We start from the raw sequence: 26,722 nt of genomic DNA, 5'->3' as shown, positions 1-26,722 counted from the left end.
ACTGGTTTACTGACCTGAATAGCGTGGTCTCCCCGATTCCAGCATAGTTTTATTTTTTTTTCCTGGACCACCCGTTCCAGAGATATTGCCCACAGTTTTGTTAGCTTCCTATAGTCTAATATGAAACCCACTCCTGGCTTTAGCTAAAAAAAAAAACTTCACCAAAACTTCACCTCTAAGGCTATGTTCACACGGAGTATTTTGGGGGAGGAATATCTGCCTCAAAATTCCGTTTGGAACTTTGAGGCAGATATTCCTCTCCCTGCACGCCGATTTTCGCGGCAATTATCGCACCGTTTTTCGCCCGCGGCCATTGAGCGCCGCGGGCATAAAACAGCGAGAAATACGCTTTCTCCTGCCTCCCATTGAAGTCAATGGGAGGTCAGAGGTGGAAGCGCCCGACGCCTCCCATTGAAATCAATGGGAGGCGTTCTCGGGCCGTTTTTGCCGAGTTTTGCGACGCGGTTTCCGCGTCAAAAAACTCGGCAAAATACCCAGTGTGAACATAGCCTAACGGTGTCAAAACTGCATGTGTGATTCCAGCTTGAGGCCAGGACATCGTTTTGTTGTAGTTTTTGGCTCGTTTTTTGGTTCCAAAGCCAGAAGTGGATCTTAGAGGAAGGAAAGGTCTAAAGAAAAGACTGATACATCTCCTTTCCTTTGTATCCACGTCTATGTTTGGCTAAAAAAACGGAGCCAAAAACTGCATCAAAACTGTGTGTGATCCTGGCCTAAACATGGTTTTGCTCTGAGAACATTTTCAGGTGTTTCTACAAAGCTGCACACATAGGAAACCTAAAAGATAAATTGTCTACTGTGCTCCTGGCGTGGAAACTGAATGACCTCCTCATACATGGGAGAACAGGAACTTTCACCAGAGCCATTGGTTTACTAAATAAGCTTATAGGAAGAAAAAAATCCTCCCCTTTATAAAATGAGAATAATTATCTGTAAAGATCTATTGATGCGAGGCTATCCTGGGTGAAGACTGCTCTGATCATTTCATAGAGAGGCCATTAGACTACAATTTATACCGGCAAATCAGGGAGCAATTATTCCTAGATGGCTTTCTTTTTTTTTTGTGTGTCATACAAAGAACGTACAGATTCTAGGAAAAATATATAATAATAAAATTGCGTGTTTTCCCACACAAAAAAAACTTCTCCCGCCTCAATCCGCCAAGAGGAATTATGTTAAATGTAGCACTGAAATCCGGTAACCAGGAATTCTCCCAATTCTACATTGATTTAATGGGTTTTATAGATGTTTTTTTTTTTTACAGATTTATATGTATTTTATTTGGAAGCCTTGATTAATGTGCGATCTTTCTGCACCAAAAATGCAACATTAAATTCTTAACCCTTTTATATTTACACAGCGGAAGAAGCCATGTTGTTAACTATTTATTTGGAGGCACTTTAACTTTTATAAGAGGGAATTGTATTTTGAGCAATTATTTGATATGTTATTAGAAATGCTTTGGGACAATTAATCTGTCTGTGTCTCCGTGCCATCAGGAGTATACCGGCGCCGAAACCACAGTCCTAAACATGATGAAGGGGCTGCGGCACTATTAGGTGGTAAGCATCGGTCTAATTCCCAGCTGTCAAGCTCCCAATTTAGAGAGAGATTTTTAGACTGCTCTCTGCTGCCATCTACCTTCCTCTTTGATGCCCCTCACCCACCCGTCGACCACTGATTTGATCATCTTTCCTGTTAGAATCTGCTTACTATCTGGCTGACTGCTTTTTGCAGCTAGCCTAAAATATATTGCTTTATTGTATGCTGCTGCGCTCTCACCAAACCAAGTCCATGACATTTGGTGCGCTTATATTTATTAATTTACATCTGCATATTCGTTATTTGTATAACTTGAGAAGTTTTAAAGGGAACCAGTCACTTTAAACACGCAGTCGGATCAGCAGTTAACATGCTATAGAGCAGGAGGAGCAGAGCAGATTGATATATAGCTTCAAAGAGATTCAATATAACTTATTTAAATTCATATTCATTCTAGGGTTAGGAGTCCAGTGGGCGGTCCTATTCACACTCCTTAAGGGAAGGCTGTGAATCACCAAGTAGGGCCGGCCGCCCACTGGACCCCTAAGCCAAGAATGAGTAATACACAAGTTCTACTGAATCTTTTCTCACAAAGCTATATATCAATCTGCACAGCTCCTCCTGCTCTATAACACGCGGCCCGCAGATAGGACCCCATGTTTAACGTGACCGGTTACCTTTAAGCTTTTGTGTCACTATGCCATAACAGTGTTACTCTATATTTATGGTCATCTATGGTGTTTCTCTTGCACTCATTCTTTTAGATGCCTTTTGCAATTGATGATTTTGAACAATTGTGGAATGTTCTGTACCTTTCCAAGGAAAAACCAGATAAAAATAGAATGCATTAAACAATAAAAATGGCCACACTGTACAGTAGTCTGATGTAGGAAAACAACACATGTCCTACAATCCACTGTGTTCCAGGATTTCTACCAAGTTGCGGCGCTTCTGTCATCACCGTGCAGGTGAATGCCAAAAGTACAGTCAAAGGTGTCACTATGGGGGTGTAGATGTAGCGGTCACACCCGGGACCTGGTGCCTTTGCCATATAAGAAAACATCAGTTTTATAAATGGGTCATGGTAGGGGGGTCTCTGTTACAGATTTTGCTTAAGGCCCAGGAGCTTCATGTTAATTCTCGGAGTATAATACACGTCATAACTCAGGATCAGCGCGTCGGCAAAGTTTTTTCAATGTTACGCAGATTAGATTTAGGACCATGAACCTAAATACACAATTGAACGGATGATGTAGATCCTGAAGCTGCTTTGTTGAGTTCAGTGACACTTTGTCTGCTAGGCAAGGGTGTAACAAGTGTGTAAATGACATTTTCTGGTCTCTACCTCCGATGTGGCTTTTCTTCCCTTCCTTGGTATTTACAGCCCCTCTACTCTTTGGCTATGTTCACACGGAGTATTTTGGGGGAGGAATATCTGCCTCAAAATTCCGTTTGGAACTTTGAGGCAGATATTCCTCTCCCTGCACGCCGATTTTCGCGGCGATTATCGTGCCGTTTTTCGCCCGCGGCCATTGAGCGCCGCGGGCATAAAAGCGAGAAATACGCTTTCTCCTTCCTCCCATTGAAGTCAATGGGAGGTCAGAGGCGGAAGCGCCCGAAGATAGGGCATGTCGCTTCTTTTTCCTGCGAGGCAGTTTTACTGCTCGCGGGAAAAAGACACCGACGCCTCCCATTGAAATCAATGGGAGGCGTTCTCGGGCCGTTTTTGCCGAGTTTTGCGACGCGGTTTCCGCGTCAAAAAACTCGGCAAAATACCCCTTGTGAACATAGCCTTTCTCCTCTCAAATATTTCCCTCCATTGCATCATTCATATTCCACAGCTTATTCCAACAGCAGTAACCCAGTGATCACTCTCTGCCCCTCACCGCTAAGGCGGGATTCACCCGACAGGGTTTCCCGGCCGGGTGCCGGCCGTTCATAAATCGGCCGGCACCCGGCTGCATTAGGAATAATAGACCCCTAATGGGGCTATTCACACGACCGATTTTTTGACGGCCGTCAAAAAATAGGCCATGCTCTATTTTCGGCCGGGTGCCCGGCCGCCCGGCTCCCATAGAAGTCTATGGGGCCGGGTAATACCCGGCCATCACCGGAATGTGTCCCGAGTGATGGCCGGGTCTACCGTCGCTCGCGCACTCTCTCTCCTCCTCCTCACAGTGCAGAGTGCATGTGAGGAGGAGGGCCTTTTATTGCTCGCTGTAGGAGTCGGAATCCCCAATCCCCGGCCGGGGATTGGGGATTCCGCTACAGGAGAAGTGCGTGACTACACTGTCCAGATATGGACACAGCGAAGTCACTCACTTCTGCAGCGGAATCCCCGACTCTATGGCCGGGGATGCCGCTACAGGAGAAGTGCGTGACTACACTGTCCATATATGGACACAGCGAAGTCACGCACTTCTGCAGTGGAATCCCCGACTCTATGGCCGGGGATGCCGCTACAGGAGAAGTGCATGACTACACTGTCCATATATGGACACAGCAAAGTCACGTACTTCTGCAACGGAATCCCCGACTCTATGGCTGGGGATTCCGCTACAGGAGAAGTGAGTGACTACACTGTCCATATATGGACACAGTGACGTCACTCACTTCTGAAGCGGAATTCCCGACCTGTGGCAGGGAATTCCTCTTCAGGAGAAGTCAGTGACCACACTGTCCATATATGGACATTGAAGTCAGTGACTTCTCCTGGAAGGGGGGGGGGATGGGTGCAACCTACAGGGGGCTGTGTGGGATCACCTACAGGGGACTTGGTGGCATCACCTACAGGGGGCTGGGTGGCATCACCTACAGGGGGCAGGGTGGCATCACCTACAGGGGGCAGGGTGGCATCACCTACAGGGGGCAGGGTGGGTGGCATCACCTACAGGGGGCTGGTGGGTGGCATCACCTACAGGGGCAGGGTGGCATCACCTACATGGGGCAGGGTGGTATCGCCTACAGGGGGCTGTGTGGCATCGCCTACAGGGGGCTGTGTGGCATCGCCTACAGGTGGCTGTGTGGCATCGCCTACAGGTGGCTGTGTGGCATCGCCTACAAGGGGCTTGGTGGCATCGCCTACAGGGGGCTTGGTGGCATTGCCTACAGGGGGCTTGGTGGCATCACCTACAGGGGACTTGGTGGCATTACCTACAGGGGTCTGGGTGGCATCACCAACAGGGGGCTGGGTGGCATTACCTACCAGGGGGGCTGTGGCATTATCTACAAAGGGCTGTGTGTGGCAACAAATTTAAATGAAATTCATCCGATTTTAAAACGGACAGGGAAAAAAACGGATGCAAATCGGGTCCAAATCGGCCGGTAAAAACGGCAACTCGGAACGGAATCGGAACGGATGCAAATCGGATGCAAACCGGCCGTGAAAAACGGCCGATTTTCCCGGCCGACACTCGGACCCTGTCGTGTGAATGAGGCCTAAGAATTATTTTCAGGAGTTGTCTCATTGCCACCATGCTTGGAGATCTGATCGCTGTGGGTCTGATTTCTGGATACTCGAGTGGTCAGCTGTTATTGTCGGGGGAAGCCACGGACTGTCACACATTTCCACGCCACCCATTCAATAGGCGACCATGGAATACCCAGATGGAGGGGGCTTCTCATTGCAGAAGCTCTCCTCTTAGATTAGTTGAGGGGGTCCTCCTACTATAACATGCGTATATACCCTAAGGTTACTTGCACACGTTGCGTGTTTTGCTGCAGAAATAACGCAGCAATAAGCAGGTAAAAACTGCACCGAATTGTGCGGTTTCTTCTATGCGGATTTCGGTGCGGTTTTTACATTTTTATGCATTTTTCTGTGCGCTTTTTCATGTTGCGGATTTTGGTGCGATTTTCCACAGCACTAGGCAGATACAATTCTCAAGCGAAAATGCAAGATAGGTTGACATGCTGCGGATTTGAAAATCGGCACCGCATGTCACTTTACGTGCAGAAAAATACCGCAGCGTGTACATGACATTTCCTGGAATAGCATTGACTATGCTGGTACTGTATTACGCTGCGGTTTTGGCGCACGCAAATACGCACAGTAAAACCACACATCATACGCATCGTGTGCATTGACCCCAATAGGGAATTCATACAGTGATTGTCCTCATGAGATAACTTCTAGAACAATGAAACTAAACCCTCTCAACATGCGGGCCGTATATTATAGCTGTTGGCCCTGCTACTTTGTTAGTTATGCCCCTTATACCAAAGCCACTTTTTAATATTAACCCCCCTTTCCCCTCTCTTCCAAACTATCTAATTCCACATGATCCCTATCATATAAAACACTGATCTGTTTGTGCACGGTGCACAGAATTTGTGCTACGGAAAATGTAAAAGTGGTCAATTATCTCCTAGTCACTGGTTAGACTGGTATCGCCATTATCTGTACTGGAATTTGAAAGCATTGGACTTTGCTGTGCGAGTGACATTGAAGTGACCTTGTGCACACATACATGCAGCCGCTCCGCCTCTTTATACATAGCAGTGGTGTTTGCGCAGCGTATGAGCCGTGTTTCTGCACATTTCCCGTTACACAATGTGACTCGCTCAGTAAACACTCTCCAGGTGTCAAGGATGAATATTTGTTCAGATTGTGAACATAAATGTTACCTAGTGACAAGTCTCCTCCTGAGCCTGACCATTAGTACATCTCTGTTGTCATGGGGATGTTTATGATGAGGATTTGATTGTAGCATCTTGATGTGAATCATAGTTTCTCAGAATAGGCAACTGTTACCTCACTGCAGCAGTGGTAAAAGAACCGCAAGACCGCACGCGTTCCCACCCATAGGACCAGCCCGTCTCCTTCTTCTCTTTCCCTTTATTCTCAAATCACCGGAATATATACAGAAGGGAGACTCAGAAAAAAACAGCAACATTCTGTATAGCTATTATTGACTCTTCTGTTTCTATTTGTAGTTTTTTTTTCCGGGGATGTAACATGCGTCTATGGCAGCTATAGGGGTGCAGTAATAGCGGTTCCACCAGGGCCCTGCTGGCCTGAGCGGAGCCAAAAACTTATCTGCTACTTAAGAAGTAACCAGTATTATAAATGGCACATTGGGGCACTGGAGCTTCACGTTACCCCTCCAATCCATGGATACCCATAGCAAAGCTTAGTATATTACCATGACTACCTTCAGCATAAAGTGAGTTCAAGCTGTAAAAAACGTATGATTATTTTGGTTTCCACTTGGGCACGCGGCCCCTTTCACTCTTCCCTTCTGTCATACACTGCTTTTACTACTTGCGCCTAAATTTGTGGTTGTCCGCCCCATAGCCACTGGACCCCATAACAACCTTAATGCCTGCTACCTTGGTAGTTGCACCCATTGGTGTATGGTTTCTCACATTGTACTAAGGTTGTTTCCAATGTGTGTTTTATTTTTTTGCTTTTTGCATGATTTAATCACAGCCAGAGTTCTTCCAAGTCTGTACAGCATTGTTTATTGAAATATTCACATCCACAATAGTGCACTCATCTCTTGGTTCAATGTTCATCTGGGGATATGAAGACTGGGGTTTATTCACTTCCCAAACTTTACTTGATTCACTTCATTCTTGATGAGAAATTTGCCTTTTCTTTTGGTTGGCAGAATGCCAGTGTAGAGATGGAGCATGTTCACAATCTACTTTGGGTGTATTACTACCTAAAAGATTGATGCCTGTTAAAGCAGATCTGTCATACTATGCGGTGCTGTGTAATGAAGAATATTATAGAGACAGCACTATTATTATCCGTTGCATTATTAGCCTTAACGGCACCCAAAAAATTTGGGGTGTTCGGCTAAAAGACCATTGCAAATAATACAGCGGACTCATAGTTAGCCTTCAGTCACTAGTGAGGGGGGGGGGTGCGGAGGAGGAGGTGAGAGCCGCCCCCCCCCCCCGGTCATGAATACAGAGAACTCATACCTGATGTTTTTTTGCAGGACGAGATGTTGTTTTTAATGGACCCTTTTAATGTACCATATAATTTACTGGGAAACTTTTGAAAATATTTTTTTTCTGGTGGAATGGAAGAAATAAAACCGCAGCTCCCGCATTGTTTTTAGGGCTTTTGTTTTTCTGCGATAAAAATGACATCTAAATATTTTGTTTCACCAATAACTTTTTTATTTTTATCGTTTTTGCGGAGCAAGCTGTAGTTTTTATTGGTACCGTGCTAAGGTGTAAAATGCGACTTTTTGATTCAGTTTTATTAAAAAATGTTTGGGAGCGAGTTAACCAAAAAACAGCATTCCGGGCGGTTTTTATCTTATATTTACATAACGTTAACTGTGAGGTATAATCTAATAGTTTGGACTCTTACATACTCGGCGATAACAATTATGGTTATTTTTTTTTATTGTTGTTATTTTACAGTAAAATGGAAAAATTGTGTTGTATTTATATATTTTTTTTAATGCGGTTTAAAACGTTATTAACCCCTTAATGACCAGCCCATTTTAAACCTTAATGACCAAGCTATTCTTTGCGTTTTTCCATCGTCACATTCCAAGAGCTATAACTTTTTTTTTATTTTTGCATCAACATAGCTGTATAAGGTCTTGTTTTTCGCGGGACAAGTTGTATTTTTTAATAGCACAATTTTGGGGTACATATAATTTATTGATTAACTTTTGGGGGGGGGGGGGTAATGGGAAAAAAAAACCATAAATGTCGCCACTCTTTTTTGCATCTTAGATTTACGCCGTTTACTGTGTGGTATAAATAACATAATATCTTTATTCGGGGGGTCATTACGATTGTGGCGATACCAAATTTATATAGATTTTGTATGTTTTACCACTCTTAGGCGAAATTCACACAAACGTGTGCGTTTTGCGCGCGCAAAAAACTCAGCGTTTTGCGCTTTGCAGTTCCGTGTGGCATCAGTGTTTGGTGCGTGGCTGCGTCATTTACACGCATATGGCATCCTTATGACACGCGGTTTCGATGCTTAGAAACTGCAATGAATGTGGTGTGGTTTTTTTCCCTTCATTTATTGAACAACTGTAGCACGATTCACGCTTCCGTGTGCTGTGCGCGATTTTCACGCATCCATTGACTTCAATGGGTGCGTGATGTGCGAATAATGCTCAAGTATAGGACATGTCGTGAGTTTTACGCAGCGGACACACGCTGCGTGAAAATCACGGAATGTCTGAACGGCCCCATTGATTTACATAGGTCCATGCAACGTGTGTGATTTTCACGCGCGTATCACGGACGTTAAATACGTTCGTGTAAATAAGGCCTAACACAGTAAATATAGTTTTTTTTTCAAAATTATTTATTTTTGTGTCCCCATGTTTAAAGAGCCATAATTGTTTTATTTTTACGCCGATGCAGCTGTATCAGGGCTCGTTTTTTGGGGGACGACTTCTAGTTTTTATTGGTACCATTTTGGAGTACATGTGACTTTTTGATCACTTTTTCTAAAAAAAATTCTGGCATTGTTTTTTATTTGATTTTTTACGGCGTTCACCGTGCGGGTTAAATAACGTAATCACTTTATAGATGGGGTCGTTATGGACGCGGCGATACCAAATATGTGTAATGTTTTGTTGTTTTTTTGTTTTTCATATTAAAGAGGCTCTGTCACCAGATTTTCAAATCCCTATCTCCTATTGCATGTGATCGGCGCTGCAATGTAGAGAACAGTAACGTTTTTCTTTTTCAAAAACGAGCATTTTTGTCCAAGTTATGAGCATTTTTATATTTATGCAAATGAGCCTTTCTTATGGACAACTGGGCGTTTTTAATCTTATTTCCAATTGGGCGTGTATTATGTGCGTACATCTGGGCGTTTTTACTTGTTTTACTAGCTGGGCGTTGTGAATGGAAGTGTATGATGCTGACGAATCAGCATCATCCACTTCTCTTCGTTACCACCCAGCTTCTGGCAGTGCACAGACACACAGCGTGTCCTCGCGAGATCACGCTGACACGTCACTCACGTCCTCCCACAGGAACTTCATCGCGTCGGACGAGCGAGGACACGCTGTGTGTCTGAACTGCCAGAAGCTGGGTGGTAACGAAGAGAAGTGGATGATGCTGATTCGTCAGCATCATACACTTCCATTCACTACGCCCAGCTAGTAAAACAAGTAAAAACGCCCAGATGTACACACACAATACACGCCCAGTTGTCCATAAGAAAGGCTCATTGCATAAATATAAAAATGCTCATAACTTGGCCAAAAATGCTCGTTTTTGAAAAAGAAAAACGTTACTGTTATCTACATTGCAGCGCCGATCTGCTGCAATACGAGATAGGGATTTGAAAATCTGGTGACAGAGCCTCTTTAAAGTATTTTATAAGGGAAAAAGTGGGTTTTTGATTTTGTTTTTTTATTTGGGATTTTATTTATTTATTATTAACTTTATTAAACTTTTTGTTAACTTTATTTTTAGTCCCACTGGGGGACTTCACTATGCGATCTCCTGATCGGTTTTATAATACACTGCAATACTTCTGTATTGCAGTGTATTATTCCCGGTCAGTGTAAAACTGACAGGCACCTGCTAGGTCATGCCTCAGGCATGGCTTAGCAGGCATCCACCACAGGCAGACCTGGGGGCCTTTGTTAGGCCCCCGGCTGCCATAGAAGCCATTGGCACCCTGCGATTGCAATTGCAGGTTGCCGATGGGATGAGAGAGGGAGCACCCTCCCTCCAAAACCACTTGGATGCATCCAAGGGGTTAAACGGGTGAGATCGATGTTGAAATCGATCCCGCCCGTTAGTGCAGGTGTCCGGCTGTCTTTAGACAGCCTGACACCCGCTTTAGCCGTCACAAGACAGCCATGCCGGGCTTATGTTAGAGCGCCGTGAAAAGGCGGCACTCTGGAATAAGTACCCTTAACGGCCGCCGTGAAAAGGCGTATTGGCGGGTTTTTAAATTATTTTTTTAGTCCCATTAGGGGACCTACTGCGATCGTTTGATCGCTGGTGCTATATTATACTTGAAACGGTCTCCTATTAGTAGGTCCCCGGCATGACAGAGGGCCCCCTCTCTCTAATGGCTTAGATGTCGCGGTCGTTATACTCCTTTCCCTGCGCCATAACGCACATGTAGATCATGGTGCACTAAAGGGTTGTACAACGGACCTGTCTCCATACAGGACAGCATGGTATAATGACCAATCCGCTTTAATAGAAAGTCTATCATTCACTAGTGACTATCAACATTTATCAGGCACAATGCACAGCTTACCTTATTCCTCACCATTTTCACTTGTTCCAATAAATTTGTAAACTTATGAATATTGGTTTAGCCAACAAATTATTTGGTTCCAGGTAATGATCTTTTTCAATGTGTTGTGAACTTTTTATTGTGGTTGTTTGTGTGGTTTGCAAATATGTGGAATGCATCTGCTGTGCTTTTTGGAGTGCAGTAGCAAATATATTTCCCTTCTCTGAGCAGTTATGTTCCATTGTTATAGAATATAACCAGTGCTGTGTGCAAGACTTTTACTGGATTATTGACGGATAAATGAATGTTATTCCTTTTGGAAATGTGTGAATAAATTGACAACTGGGTGTTACCATTCTCCTTGTCAATATGGTGTGTCCCTACACAGTCTGACACTGGTAACCGTTATTGAACAGTATGAGAGTGTGTAGTAACATGCCTCATTACCAAGGGGAATGGTAGCGCCCACTTGTAAGTTTATTCATACACTTCCAGGAGGAATAAAAGAGGAAAGGCACTATGCAAATTTCTAAGAAAAAATGCTGCAGAATTGTTATTTTATGGGGAATACAAGGCATGACAGGCGGATCCTTTTTAAAGACTATCCTGCAATGCTGTGACAAGCTCCAAATAGATTCCTTCAGCAGCACAGGTCCCGTTTTTAGCAGCTTGTATTCTATTGGGCTTTGTTCACATCTGCGTCGGGACTCTATTCATGGGTTCTGTCAGACTTTTCCCTCAGGGAAACCCATTAAGGGAATCCAAGCTGAAATAAATGGAAACCGTAGGATTCCATTTGCACCACCATTGATTTCAATAGTTTGTCACCGTTTAAGGGTTCCATAGTTTTGACGGCATGAATAGCGCAGTCGACTACGGTATTGATTTTGCCAAAACGATGGAACCCTTAAACATCGGTGACAAACGGAAACCATTTGCACCATATCCGTCACCATAGAAATAAATAGACCCATGCTTTCCGTTTGTTTCAGTTTGGATTTCCTGACGGAAAGCTCAGACGGAACCCATGAACAGAGTCTCGACGCAGATGTGAACGAAGCCTTAAAGCAGTACTGACAAAGGCTGTTGAGGTGCCCACTGATAACTCCTAGGGCTTAGCATTGACAGAATTCAGGCAGATGTAAGAGACGTATCCTGCTGGGAAACTGCCTATGTGAATGCTCAGCATTGTTCTAAGTTTTCATGCATTTTGATAATATATTACAGTATTGTTATTTATATGGTTTTCTTAGGCCTCATTCACACGAGCGTGAATCACATCTGTGTGCTTTGCGTTGAAACATCGCGCAGCACACGGACCCATTGATTTCAATGGGGCCGTTCACACATGCGTGCGTTTTCACGCAGCGGAAGCCCGCTGCGTTAAACTAACCATGTGCTATATTGGTGCGTTTTTACGCACCTACGCGCCCATTGAAGTCTATGGGTGCGTGAAAACTGCACACAGAGTGCGAGTGCGTGAATAACGCATGCCAGTCGCAAAGCACACTGACGCATAACGCAACACACACACTGACCCGATTCACACGCGTGAATCTGATACGCTCATGTTAATGAGGCCTTTTATTCATTAATGTGGTTCATTTTGGCACTCCAGACTGGCAGACACTAGGTGGCGCATATTATGCATTTGTAGGTATTTCTTATAGACTGATTCCACATATCTGGATAGGACTCCCAGGATAAAGCAGTGATGATTTGTAAAAAGAGATCCTGCTGAATAAACGTACAGAGCAGCCTGGTCGAGGTGAGCACAGTAACAATATGTTTCACTATTACATGTTGAATATTTATCAAAGTCAACAAAAAAACGAGCGATCAGTAGGTAATTAGCATAAAATATGGTGCACCCACATTCCCTCCCACGTGGCTTATGTTGGTTTCCACTTGTACTCACAGCCAAATCTACAGATGTTCCCCACCCCTCCCTGCTCATCACAACATACATTATCTGTGTGTGTGTCGGTAATGTCAAGTCTTCTACATTTCTGCTCTGGAATTACCACATGCTCACATTCACATCTCACTTAATTATTTGTAATATATTTTATTAAAAGGGCAATACCACCCTTGAATGCAGGGTCCGACTGGCCCACCAGAGAAACGGAGGATCATCCAGTGGGTCCAGGCTCTAACGCAATAATGGGTTTTAAAGGTCCAGCAGAAAACAACCCCATTTGGAGCTCTTTGGAGCCAATCACTTACCACTAGGGTCTATTTCTTATGAGATGATTCACAAATTACCTATTAGACCTTATTGACTATACGTCTTGTGTGTACATTGATGACAACAAGGACTATGATGAAATGAAAAGTAGACCTATACATGTTCTACATGGATAGAGGGTCGACCCTAAAACGAAGCAGCTGAAGCGCTCGCGTGAGCGCTCCGCGTCTGTTTAGCTTTTTCCGGAAATAAATGTATCTTTTGTACGGGCTTATAGACTTTCTATTGAGTCTGTTCTACGGAAAAAGCCGAACAGACACGAAGCATCTGAGCGCTCACACGAGTGTTTCAGCTGCTTCGTTTTAGCGATTGGTGGGGGTCTCGGTGCTCGGACCCCCACCAATCAAAACTTCTGACATGTCAGAAGTTTGTTAAATGTTTAGCTACACTTTAAGGTGGAATTCATTGTTTTATAGCCATATGTACACCCAGAAAGAAATGCTAATATCCAAGTAAGATTTCTTAAGAAACGGGCTAAGTTGATTATACTTCTATGGACAGAGATGGGAATGGTTGCTAGTAAATTTTTAGGCTGTAAGCGCTTTCATGTCACTGTTTGCCAGTCATAATATAGGCTGTGGTATCTGTCACTAGCTTCTAGCCATAGTTTGTAGACACCGGTATCTATGGTCGAAAGGGTTCCTAGTGATAGTATGGACTGTGCTCTTTATTGCCTTTTTTTTTAGGCCGTTCTCTGTGATGTCATCATTTCCTAGTCATGGTATAGACTGTGTTTTATGTGATGTTACTGGCTCCTAGTCATATTATAGGTTGTAGTCTAGAAGATATCACTAATCTCTGATGTAATTTGGCTTCTGGTTGGTTCATAAGCTGTGTTGTCCATTATGTTGATGTTTTTTGGTTAAGTTTTATAGGCTCTGTGTGTGTGGTTGTTTTTTTTTTTTTTTCTCTTTATCCACAATTTGTATTGGAATAGAAAAGATCAAATAAGACATTATACGATATTTCAAAACTGTGCACGCAGTGCAAAAAATTCAAGGTATACAAATGTACAAGTACATAAAATCAAAGGTAGGAGGTATTCTCCCAAACATCAGAAAAAAAATAAGAAAGAGGAAATAATAACATCCAATGGCAAATAACAGCACAATATCCATATTCAAAAGTAGTGCAATATGTAGGGAAACCAGTCCCAAAAACAAGAATGACCATTTTTAAGTGTTAATTCCAACACAAAATGACACAAACACAAGACAACAGAAGGAAGCACACAGAATTGGCGAGAGGAACGTTCAAAAGAGGCCATCCAACCAGAGAGGCAAATCAGCACCTCCCCGAAATACCGACCAGACTGACCAATTTTGAACAAAGATGTCAGATTTACCCCGATCAGCAGACATCAACTCCTCCATCCTCATAATTGTGTGTGTGTTTTTTTTATGTCAATAGTATCGAGCTGGTTTATACTGTGTTCTGTCTTCTGTGATGTCACCGGTTCTTAGCGATTTGATACGCTGCATTCTTTAAAATAAATAAATACAAAATTTCCGATTTTTTGTTTGATTGCTAAAAATTAGCAAATTATCCTTGTTGCGGCACCTATAAATAGATTCATGCAAAATTAACTCAATTTGCCAGGTTTACATTTTGCACTGTGCACCTTGTACTTATGGGAGGCACAACAAGCACTTTAATAATCCCGTTTTGAAGATGTAATTAAAGAAACATATTCCAGTCCTGCTTTCCATAAAGTAGATCATTAATACGTTTAATTATCCATCTGATTACAAGCTGCAAAAATTAACAGAAATGAGATAATAATAACTGCAAGTTCAGTAAAGGGTCATTCAGTAAAGTGCCTAGCGAGCGGCTGGTAAAGCGTTCATGTATAAATCCAATGGCTAGGGGGAATAGAAGACTGAGGCCATGATATTTAGGTACATGGTGTAAGCCTCATCAAATATGGGTACGTTCTTAAACTGGCTAGTACTGCTGTCCCTATAAATGCCATACAAGCGGAAGAGTAGTGACAACTGTAATGAGCATATTTCTGGCACAAAGCAGACCTACATGGTAACATGGATTTAATTCATACTTCAAGATGGCAACCTCCTTTATGGCTCCTATTTTGCGGTATGTTTCTTGATTTTAGGCGGAGGTACACTTCAAATGGAGTCTCTTACCAGGGACCTGGGGTGTAAAGTCACTAGAAAAAACTTACATTGATCCACTATGCTGGGAGATTGCAGCTCTGAAACCTGTAAAATTGTGAATGCAGCTGTGGAGTATGTTACAAGCTGTAATTCAGGATCAGTACAAGATACCATACAGCTGTAGAATAAAAGCGCGGCACTCACCACGGTCAAGTTCTACTGGTCCTTTTCATGTCTCAAATATTCTACCTAGCAGCGGGTACGGACAGTGAGAAGACACTGTAAATATTGCAGTATATATGCATCGGGACAACCCCTGAGGGAATCTGGACTTGCGGACCCCCCCCCCCCCTCAATGTAAACTCCCAACCCCTCACCATGATCTCTCTTAACCAGTCAGATGTGATGCCCTATAGAGACATTCGAGGTTGCTTGTAAAATTTCTTTGGGTTGTGCAAATGCTTCATGTATTCCCTCTCTCAGCTTCTGGTCATTTAGGGTCAGTGTATCTTTATTAGGGTATATTCACCGCAAAACAATGTGGTTTTGTACAAATCGGGGCAAAAATCTCAATTTGACTGCATCGTGTCAATAAGCCCTTAGGGGATCCTGCAAATGCAGTAAGTTAAGATTCTGTCCTGGTGACAGACTGGAGTTATTTGGTGGATTACAGAAACAGATAAATATGAAGCTACCTTGATAAATGCACAAAAAGCAGCTTTTGTATGTTGAAAGCAATTGCAGAGAAAGGAATTTCGGTATGTTTCATGTCGTGTAGTAATGCGGGAAGGATTGGCTGCCTAATTATAGTTACCATGGCTGTGGAGGAGACCTCACTGACTTTGCAGACAACTACTATTAGAGAAATGTCACAATTTGAAAATCACACGAATCTGTTTGGTGTATTTTTTTGTAGAATATTTAACATATAATCCCCCAGCCCCCAACCTGTCTCAGCATTGCAGGTTGCCTGACGTGGAAGCATTAACATCCAACCGTGGATCTGACACCTATACTGGTCTTATACTGGAACCTCAGACGGGTGGTCTGGGAGTAGAAAAGAAGTCTGCTGCTTTTCCAGAAACAGCGCCACTCTTGTCCATTGGCTGTGTCTGGTAATGCATCTCTCCCCTATTCACTTGAATGCTACAATAGCAGGCATAGCCCATTGATGTGGTCACATGCATAGCTTGAAGTTCCTGGGCTCTGGTGCGAAAGCAATACCTGGGCCTACAATCGCTTCTCTTCCTTTTGGCTAAGATCAAGTGCAGTATCTGTTCTTATCAGAGGTTAGTAATCATCCCTGCCGGTGGGCGCCAGCCATTGTGGGGGGATGACAGAATGCTGATGAGCGGGGCAGAGAACCACCCGGTGGTATGCCCTGGTGTACGCATTTAGTTTAAAGGTACCATTACTAGATGACAGGGCAGCCACCGGATCGAAGCCGCGGGTAGTTTGAAAGACCGAGTTAAGTGCCCAAGCAGTGGTGATCCTGGGGTTCCTGAACTCACTGGGGTGGGATTCCACAGAGTGATGGCACATTTGCACGCCCTTGTCATTCACTGAATTTGTGTGCACACCTTTATTTGCCCGACCTTCTGGCTGAGCAATGAGGATTTTTTTTTTATATCCCGTGAAAGTCCAAGCTGTATAACAGCGCACATTCACTTATTTAATAATGTTTTTCACTGTGTGTTCGTCACATTTGTCACATTGGATTTCTGGGACACGATACCCTTTTGGGACCCTCATGAGGTCTTGGGGGTGGACTTGCATCCATACTGGTTTCCGACTTCCACTGCAACCCCGGCCTCCCTTCTTCTGAGGAGGAAGAGGAAGGGAGTTGCAAACCTGATGCAGGCTCCTAGGTGGACACTGGGGTGGAAGCCCAGGTGGAAGATGAATCTCCCCGAGTTTCGGCAAGGGGGGCCATTTGACCTTGATCCTTTTAGGGTCTTATGGCTTGAAGGGCTGGGGCAAGGTTATGGGGGGCCTCTCCCCTTAAGGAGTAGGGCTGCAATAGTCCGTGTCCTTTGTGCACTTTTTTGTGTGGCGTCTCTCAACTTTTTTTGCACTTTCGGTGATAGAAAGCACGAAACATGGGCCTACAACATATATCCCAACCTTGCAGTTTTTTTAGGATTGTCCCACGAATCGGACCTCAAATGTAAATGTGCCCCACAGTGGGTGTTCCTGAATGGGGTGGAGCTTAATAGTGTGTTGTCACATGCACTATATATGTCTTATTCATCCCCCTTGTCAATACTGCAAAAATTACGTTTTTATCTAGGAGGTGGAAGCGCCGTTGTCCACCGTTGGTTTTTCTGTAACTTACATATTGAAGAATAATATTTTCCATACACTGTGAGCATTTCATCTCTCCAGTCCCTGCTCTCAAATCTGTAAGTGCATCTCTAAAAATGGATTGAACGAGAAGTGGAGTGTCATTGTTTATTCTCTGTGGCTCCTCTGTGAATACATTTTGTATATAAGTCCTATTTAACAATAAACCAAGAACTCTATTTTGAATGTTGGCACTGGATGGAGCGCCTGACGCTGAGCAATCATTGAACACACTGGATTTGTTGCATGTCTCCACTCCTGGGCTCACTTTTTTTTTCCAAGGTTCTCCGGTTGCAAGATTTTAGTCGCCGAATGGAAGCCTGAATACATCAAATGCATTGACATAGGAGATGTTGGAGTGTCCTTCTGGCTCTTGTCATCATACTCCTCCGTCACAAGAAAGTAGGGCTAAGTGCCCCACATTTGTATTGTGGCAATTTTAACCTAGAATGTTTTCCAAAATTTGCTGTGATTGTGGATAGGGGGGATTCCAGAAAAGCTTTACACAGCCCATAGAAATAAAATGAATAGGTGCTGGGCTTCATTTCTCAAGAGCTCCATGTGCTACCTCAATGTTATGTAGCAGTACGCAGTAACCATTGAAATGATAATCATCTATATACGGTATTGCAGGGACACCAGTGGTCCCCTAGCATTAGCAGCTTTGTGATCTGATCATTAGAGGAGAGATCTCAACTGAGCAGTCCCGCTCTTTTACTGAGTGCACATGAGCTCCTTTCTTAATTCAGCAGTGGGTATGGCGCATTTAACCCTTAGTGATCGGCTGTTAATGGGGGGAGGGGGTGGGCTGGTGAATGCACATGTTCTCTGCAACGACAATGCAAACTAAAATAATATGGATGACTACGTAATACATAGCTGTGTCCCATCCTCCAAAGCAAGAGCTTATCCACTTTGTGGATCCGTATGTCCGTTCTGAAAAATTATAGAACATGTCTTATTCTTGTCTGTGTTTGCCGTCCATCTCACCAGTCCTATTGTATGGGTCCGCAAAAAAGGACCGCACACGGATGCCTCTAGGATCCGCAAAAACAGTAACCGTCGCATGCATGGTTCTCTTATCGCGTGTTTAGATTGGGTGAGTGGAATCCTTTGAAGTATTGGCATGTAGCGGTTTTGTTTTAGCTGTATCATTGTACCGAAGGGATTTAGACGGTGTGTGTCCATGACTGTGAGAGTTTTAATCACTGATGAGAAGTGATGTGTCCCCTTTAATTTGCCGGATTATGACTGAGATCAGCGCCAATCAACACGTACAGCTTAGAGGAAGATCTATAATTAGATAGATGTGGATAAACGTAAAGCAATTGTAACTTCTGTGCTGTCCTCGAATTGCTGCATCCTTGGAGATCACTAACCCATGTTACCAAGAACGGAAGCAGAATACAGCTACATAGCACAGTACAGCGGTGTATACTATAACATTGCAGAGAATAGTGTGTATGATACAGCACTAGTGGAGTATTCTTGATTTGTAGGGATATTAGGCTATAAAAATTGGCAGAAACTCACCTCTGTTGTAATCTATTGTTCTCTGCTAACAGTTAGGGTATGTGCACACACACTAATTACGTCCGTAATTGACGGACGTATTTCGGCCGCAAGTAGTGGACCGAACACAGTGCAGGGAGCCGGGCTCCTAGCATCATACTTATGTACGACGCTAGGAGTCCCTGCATCGCTGCAGGACAACTGTCACGTACTGAAAACATGTTTTCAGTACGGGACAGTAGTTCCACGGAGAGGCAGGGACTCCTAGCATCGTACATAAGTATGATGCTAGGAGCCCGGCTCCCTGCACTGTGTTCGGTCCGGGACTTGCGGCCGAAATACGTCCGTCAATTACGGACGTAATTAGTGTGTGTGCACATACCCAAATTCGAGAAAGTGGAGAAGGCTAAAGCCCCTATTATCGGCCGATTTTGGCCCGTGCAGCGAGCGCCGATTAACGAGACAGCTCGTTGATCGGCGCTCGTTTGCTCCTCTCACATGGAGCCTATGGATGGGGACGAGCGGTCATTACTCCGATTACACATATCCATACATTATTATCATGTCGGCAGCACGTCTCTCTGTTTACCGTGTTTACAATGTTGCCCTACAAATGTCAGTGTATATCTCTAGTCTAAGGCCCCATGTACATGACCGTGCCCGTAATCACAGCCTGCGGATGGCCGTCCGCATTTGCGGGACGTGCTCCCATTATAAAGTATGGGCGCACGGTCCGTAAAATAAAAAAATGGGACATGTCTTATTTTTTACGGAAGGGTTCTACGGCATGGACACCTTCCTGTAAATATATGGGAAGGTGTACGTCAGCTATAGATATGAATGGGTCCGTAATTACTAATGAAATCTACGGTCGTGTGCATGGGACCGAAGGTTGATTAAACTGTGAAATGGTCTCTAAAGTGGTCCCCAACCTATAGCTTTAACTCCAACTCTCAACTTACCCTTCCAGCCATGCTAGAAGTTGTAGTTCTGCAACAACTGGAGAGACACCATTTTAGGTCCACTGGTCTAACGCATAAGATATTATCGCGTTTTTCCATTTTTTTTAGAGGAACTTGAAACTACATATAAAAAAAATTCCGTCCTTCAGATTAGTTATCGAGGGCCTAGTATGCAGGGAGGATACAATGGATGCAGAATAGATAATGCACCTAGATATTTTGTACTGGTTTCATATTAAAGTTCTAGCATTGTTTATTGCTGGGCCACTAAAAAGTTAGTTTAACTCTTGGATTATTCTAACTGGCTATTAAAGTCTACAGTAATTTATCCATCCTGGCAAAATAAATTTTATTCTTTGGACACAATACCTAATATAGTAATCAATGTATATTTCGTGTTGACCGTTTGTATGGACGTGGGAATTTACTGCAGTTCCTCAGATCAACATTCAGGGCCTAAATCTGAAAGGTATTGTCCACTTTAGTCTATATCACAGACTTTAATACAGGGGTCCCTCTTTCAAGACTCTTATCTATTAGCCAGAGTGGAAAGTGGCTGCAAAGAGCGTCTTTTGCTCCGGAGGACCCAGTACGTTTACCCATTACATGGACCGTCCATTTATTTAAATTTAATTGTGTAATGCTTCATTTCACCTGTGGGCGCACTGCAGGGAAACTGAACACTTGCTGTCAGGCTCTTGTGGGCTCCAACAGCAGAATACCCTGTAATCAACTTATTATAGGAGAAACCTTTTAACCAAAAGGGATTATCCAAAGCAGAGAACCTTTTTAATAAGATTGACTTTGCATATGTCAGGCAAACCAGCACGTTAATATTGGAATACCCCTTTACACTATTGGTCTATTTATTATAGTCCGTTCGTTTTTACCTGACCGCTGGGAGCTGCATGTTCTCTATGTAACGCTTGTATCTATTAGCATTAACTCTCTGCGCTGCTTCTTTTTGCTGGTTTCTTATTTGTATAATTCTCACAAAGGAGAGGCGACCCGAGTTTCTGAATGAGATCTTATTCTCTATCGTAATTGATAATGATTTTTCCTTAATACCGCACAAATTAATTGCAGACTGTACATTGAAAAGCACTTTTCATCAGTTATTTTACCTGGGGGGGAATTAATTAAGTTGGTCCATGTAATGAGAAGCAAGAGTCAAGGTCAGAGACAATATTCTGAAAAGGAAGTCTTGAAAGCTGTAATTAAGTTATTATACAATGTGTGCTCCATTGTTACAGACACTACTTCTATAATCCAATGTACAGTATGGGGGAGGGGGCTCATAGGGACCTGTAATCATAAGAAGACTGTTTAAAACTTCACCTGGGATCAGAAGAATACAGTCTGCCATTGCTTTTTAGTACATCATTGTGGTGTGCACACTTGTGTAGAGATGCGGGATGCTTAACAAGGGGCTTTTTGCCCTGACACTTTTAGGTCTTCTTTCACACACAGGCAATTAATTAGCACTGACATATAGACCATCAAAATGTAATTGATTTGTTGCATGTTAATTAAATGTGAAGAAAGACATCCCAGAACATCTCTGCGGTACAGGATAGAGAAGTGTAAATTCTTCTTTATAAAAAGAGGAGAATCGAATACTGGCAACCGCCCATATCTGAAACCGGTGATATCATCAGAATATTATACTCAATACAGGCTTAGAACACTACAACCCCCAACGTGACCCAACCACTGGACATGATAATAATACAATTCTATTATACTCTCTACCTAGAACACTACAACCCCCAACATGACTCGAACACTGGACATGATCACAATACAATTCTATTATACTGTATACATAGAACACTACAACCCTCAACATAATCCGACCATTGGACATGATCACAATACAATTCTATTATACTCTATACATAGAACACTACAACCCCCAACATGACCCGAACACTGGACATGGTCACAATACAATTCTATTATACTCTATACATAGAACACTACAAACCTCAACATAATCCGACCATTGGACATGATCACAATACAATTCTATTATACTCTATACATAGAACACTACAACCCTCAACATAATCCGACCATTGGACATGATCACAATACTATTCTATTATACTCTATACATAGAACACTACAACCCTCAACATAATCCAACCATTGGACATGATCACAATACAATTCTATTATACTCTATACATAGAACACTACAAACCTCAACATGACCCGATCACTGGACATGATCACAATACAATTCTATTATACTCTATGCATAGAACACTACAACCCCCAACATGACCCGATCACTGGACATGTCCATAATACAATTCAATTATTCTCTCTATATGTAGAACACCACAACTCCCAACATGACCAGACCACTGGACATGACTATGAGGGTATGTTCACACGGCTTATTTTCGGCCGTTTTTTTGAGCCGTAAATGGCCGAAAAACGGCCGAAAAATCAGAAGCAGAATGCCTCAAAACATCTGCCCATTGATTTCAATGGGAAAATGCTGTTCTATTCCGACAGGCCATTTTTTTACATGGCCGTTTTAAAAAAACAGCCGCAAAAAATAAGTGCATGTCACTTCTTCAGCCGTTTTTGGAGCCATTTTTCATAGAATCTATAGAAAATCGGATCTAAAAACGGGCATAAAAAATGCTGGGAAAAATGCGAGTGCCTTAAAAAACGTCTGAAAATCAGGAGCTGTTTTCCCTTGAAAACTGTTCCGTATTTTCAGACGTTTTTGAGTTTGTGTGCGCACATACCCTCATACAATTCTATTACTCTTTATATACACTTAGACTGTTATTATCATGTACAATGGTTGGGTCATGTTGGGGGAGGGGTGTATATTATAATGTATTTGACCTATTATGGGGAGACTGGGAAACATGAATCATTGACTACAATAGTACCAATGATCAGATGGTAAAGTGTGTAATGTAAGACGTGCCACAGCTGCTTCCTATGAACATTGCTATGTGAATGTATGGAGGGCCCGTCCCCGGAAAACCGCCTGACATCGCCTATGATATTAGTTCTTATTTTTTCCAGAAGCAACATATTTTTTAGATTTAGATATTTGGACTAGCGGAGCAGCTTCCATGGATTTTGTAGAGCTGCCAGAATATTTCGCTCTATGTTTGTATCACAAATGACGATCGATGTAACTTCGTATGGGGCTGCTATGGTTACAGGCACCCTTGAATGTACATTCAATAGTCTGAATTCCCAGTACATAGATATAACCATTTTATCATTAAACAATGGCTGTATTCATATACAAATCTGGGCATATCAGTGAGTACGTTATATAGAAAGGTGAACAGGAACTAGGCAGTCAATCTTGGGGTCAATAAAGTCTTACAATGTATCTGGTGGATCCCACTAGTAATGTCTCCAACAGAACTGGCAGCAGTACAGCAATATTCCAGCAGACCGATATCTACAATACAACATAATGCCAGACTATTGGACATCTCTGAACCTGGAGGGATTCTCAAAAGAAATTCTACCAGAGTCCTGGAATATTTGGTGAGTGGAGTTTGTAGTGGACCAGACATGCACACAACATTTAGAATCAACGCACAATATAACTGGGTCCTAGTACAGAACTGCTAGCAAAGCAAATTCATAGATGGAGCATGGACTTTCTGGGCAAGGTAAGGTTCCCGGTTACCAAATGTGCTGAACCACTGGATGTTTTAATATGTAAAATATAAGGTCTATATTAAAATGGTTGCGCCATCTGTGGGTCTGGCAGTTAGAACACCCGACGATCAGCAGCCACTCTGCTGGGGAAATGTGGTACTACATGCTGCCCATCTGCTTGTTCTCCTGCTGCATCATCTAAACTCCACCACTTTTCTGGTGGCAATAACACGGTGATCACTCCTTGCCCTTTACCTCATTTTGGCCTGTGACTTTAGTGAGGATAGCATTTTGTTATTGCGGTATTTCAGAAATCAATTCATACTGAATTGTAAAGTGCTGTGGAATATGTTGGCTCTATATAAAGATCATTATTATTATTTATTCACAAATGACTCAATAACACGTCAGGGAGGACGCGGTAATACTAGATGTGAAAGATAAAAGTACCAATAAGAAAATATACCCAAACGTTGACGGTCTGTATGTCACAAAAAATCTGGGGCCTTTTCACACGTTGTAGTCTTAGGAGAGGGCTTGAGAAAGCGTAGTACACGAAACGGCTGTTGCCCGACTGTCTTCATCATCTCCCCACACATTTTTTACTAGCATTAAAGAATTTTCTACGTCAGACCGGGTGAGTGCGGCATTTTTCTCTCTACTTGCATTGTGTTCACACATTGTAGTCACATCAGGTTTTTTGCCATGATTTTCATGAAATTGCAACGTGAGGATAGACCCTTGTAGAAAACATACAGAGAACACCGGCAAGAGGGGGCAGATCCTGCAATCACACATTATAGAAAAATAAGTTTGGTGGAAGCCTGACCTCTGGTACCATCACAGTTACATAGTTCGTACTGTTGAAAAAAGACACATGTCCATCAAGTTCAACCAAGGAATGGGAAAAATTTCTACACATTGACATAGGAGCTAATATTTTTTAGTTGTAGGAAATTATCTAAGCCTTTTTTAAAGCCATCTACTGTCCCTGCTGCGACGGCTCCTGCGGTGACTATTCCATAGATTCACCGTTCTCACAGTAAAGAAGGCTTGTCGCCTCTGCAGATTGAACCTTTTTTTCTCCAGGCGGAGGGAGCGCCCCCTTGTTTTTTCAGGGGGTTTTACATGGAACAGGATTTCACCATATTTTTTGTATGTGCCATTCATATATTTATATAAGTTAATCATGTCCCCCCTAAGTCGTCTTTTTTCTAGGCTAAATAGGTTTCATTCATTAATCTTTCCTCATAACTTAGATTCTCCGCGCCCCTTATTAGCTTCGTTGCTCTTCTTTGTATTTTTCATCCTTTCTATGAACTGGAGCCCAGAACTGAACTGCATATTCTAGATGAGGCCTCACTAATGCTCTGTAAAGTGGTAATATTACATCCCTGTCCCGCGAGTCCATGCCTCTTTTAATTCATCACAATATCTTGCTGGGCTTAGAAGCAGCTGCTTGACATTGCATGCTGTTATTTAGTTTATGACTTACAAGTACACCCAGATCCTTCTCAACAAGTGACTCCCCCAGTGTAGCTCCCCCTAGGACATATGATACATGCAGATTGTTGGTACCCAGATGCATAACTTTACATTTATCTACATTAAACCTCATTTGCCAAGTGGATGCCCAAACACTCAGTGCGTCCAAATCAGCTTGCAATTTCCTAACATCTTCTATAGACTGAACGTTGCTAAGAACAAGACCCGAGTTCTTGGCTGAAGAGCAGGACGAGCATGTACTGTCTGTCACCGTATAGTTCAGTGGGGACATCGGAAATAGCCAAATTAGTGCATTTGGCTATTTCTGACTCCCCCATTCAGTCTATTGGGACAGATATACTGTTCATGCGTATCATGCTCTCCAGCCAAGAACTGACACTTGTAGTCTGCTATAGTGGGGGTCCCAGAGGTCAGAACCCCAGCAATCCTGCTTGGGGTAAAGGGGGTTTTACACTGATCGCTTCCCTGTTTACACTGGGCAATTATCGAGCAAACGATCGTTCATAGAACGCTCGTTACCGATAATTGCCTTGTGCAAATAGGGCAGCAATCAGCAGATGAACGAGAAAACGCCTGTTCATCTGCTGTTCGTATCGTTTTGAAAAAGTTAAATATGATCGTTGTCGGCACCACATCTCCCTGTGTAAACCTGGAGACACGCTGCCGACATGAAGATAATGTATGGGGACGAGCGATCGGAGTAACGACCGCTCGTTCCCATACATGGCTCCTTGTGACAGGAGCAAACGAGCGCCGATCAACAATCTGTCTTGTTGATCGGCGCTCGCTGCACCTGCCAAAAATGTCCGGTGTAATAGGGCCTTAAGTCTTGGGACATTACTTTAAGGTTGTAATATCCGCCCTCTTGATACTATTCTGTCTCACATTGAAATCCATATATCACTTTTATATCCTGCCTGATCGATAGTTTTATAAAAGTGAAAAAAGAGTTGTTCTGTTACCACCCCTGTAAGTGTTCTGTATCCGCAGCTGTAGGATGTTGCTCTCTGCAAAATACAGGCAGGGGTAAATTATGGTTTGCATTAGGGCGAATGGATGCCCAAAGAGTATGATCTCCACCTGTGCCCTGCTCGATTATCCTACATCCCCTGCTTATATATAAAGCGATTTTCATAATAGAGGCATGTTAGGGAATTGCTATATATGCAATTAAAAACTACATCATGGACTCCTTAAATCAGATCCAAGATGTAGTAATTTGGGGGTTGAATCACCCCTAATATTGTAGCTGTATATTCCTGCTTATTGCATCCATGTAGTATACAGTAGCAGAGTTAGTCTTGAAAGCGACGTCCATGACCGTTTACACTGTATGGTCTCCGATAAGGAAGAGCTTTTCCTTCAAGTTTGGCAGCCATGGCTCAGATACCTTGGGATGATCTCTTAAGTTCATTTTGCCTAGAAGACATTTGACCCTCATTCTCCTACCTTTTTCCCCCCTCTTTCTCTCCCTCCCTTTTATTCCTTGTTTCTTTTTTGAAACGTGGCAATATTTGGAATATATTTGTCTGTCATAATTCAATTTATGGGGATTGCTAATTGCATTGTTTGATGTACAGTTTATCTTTTCATGAAAACCTTCAATAAAAATTATTGAAACCTAAAGTGA

The 26,722-nt window shown here is 42.9% G+C and overlaps 1 protein-coding gene and 1 pseudogene across 6 annotated transcripts in view; both read left to right on the top strand.

Moving 5' to 3' along the window:
* The window catches only part of SHANK2 (SH3 and multiple ankyrin repeat domains 2), a 474,104-nt gene that overhangs the window by 267,813 nt on the left and 179,569 nt on the right, over positions 1 to 26,722 (top strand). The gene's annotated exons all lie outside the window — the stretch shown is intronic.
* LOC142661323 (U2 spliceosomal RNA) lies at positions 16,354 to 16,532 on the top strand (annotated as a pseudogene).

The sequence above is a fragment of the Rhinoderma darwinii genome, chromosome 9, assembly GCF_050947455.1.
Source record: "Rhinoderma darwinii isolate aRhiDar2 chromosome 9, aRhiDar2.hap1, whole genome shotgun sequence".
Classification (NCBI taxonomy): Eukaryota; Metazoa; Chordata; class Amphibia; order Anura; family Rhinodermatidae; genus Rhinoderma; species Rhinoderma darwinii.
This window is presented reverse-complemented; position numbering and strand designations above follow the sequence as displayed.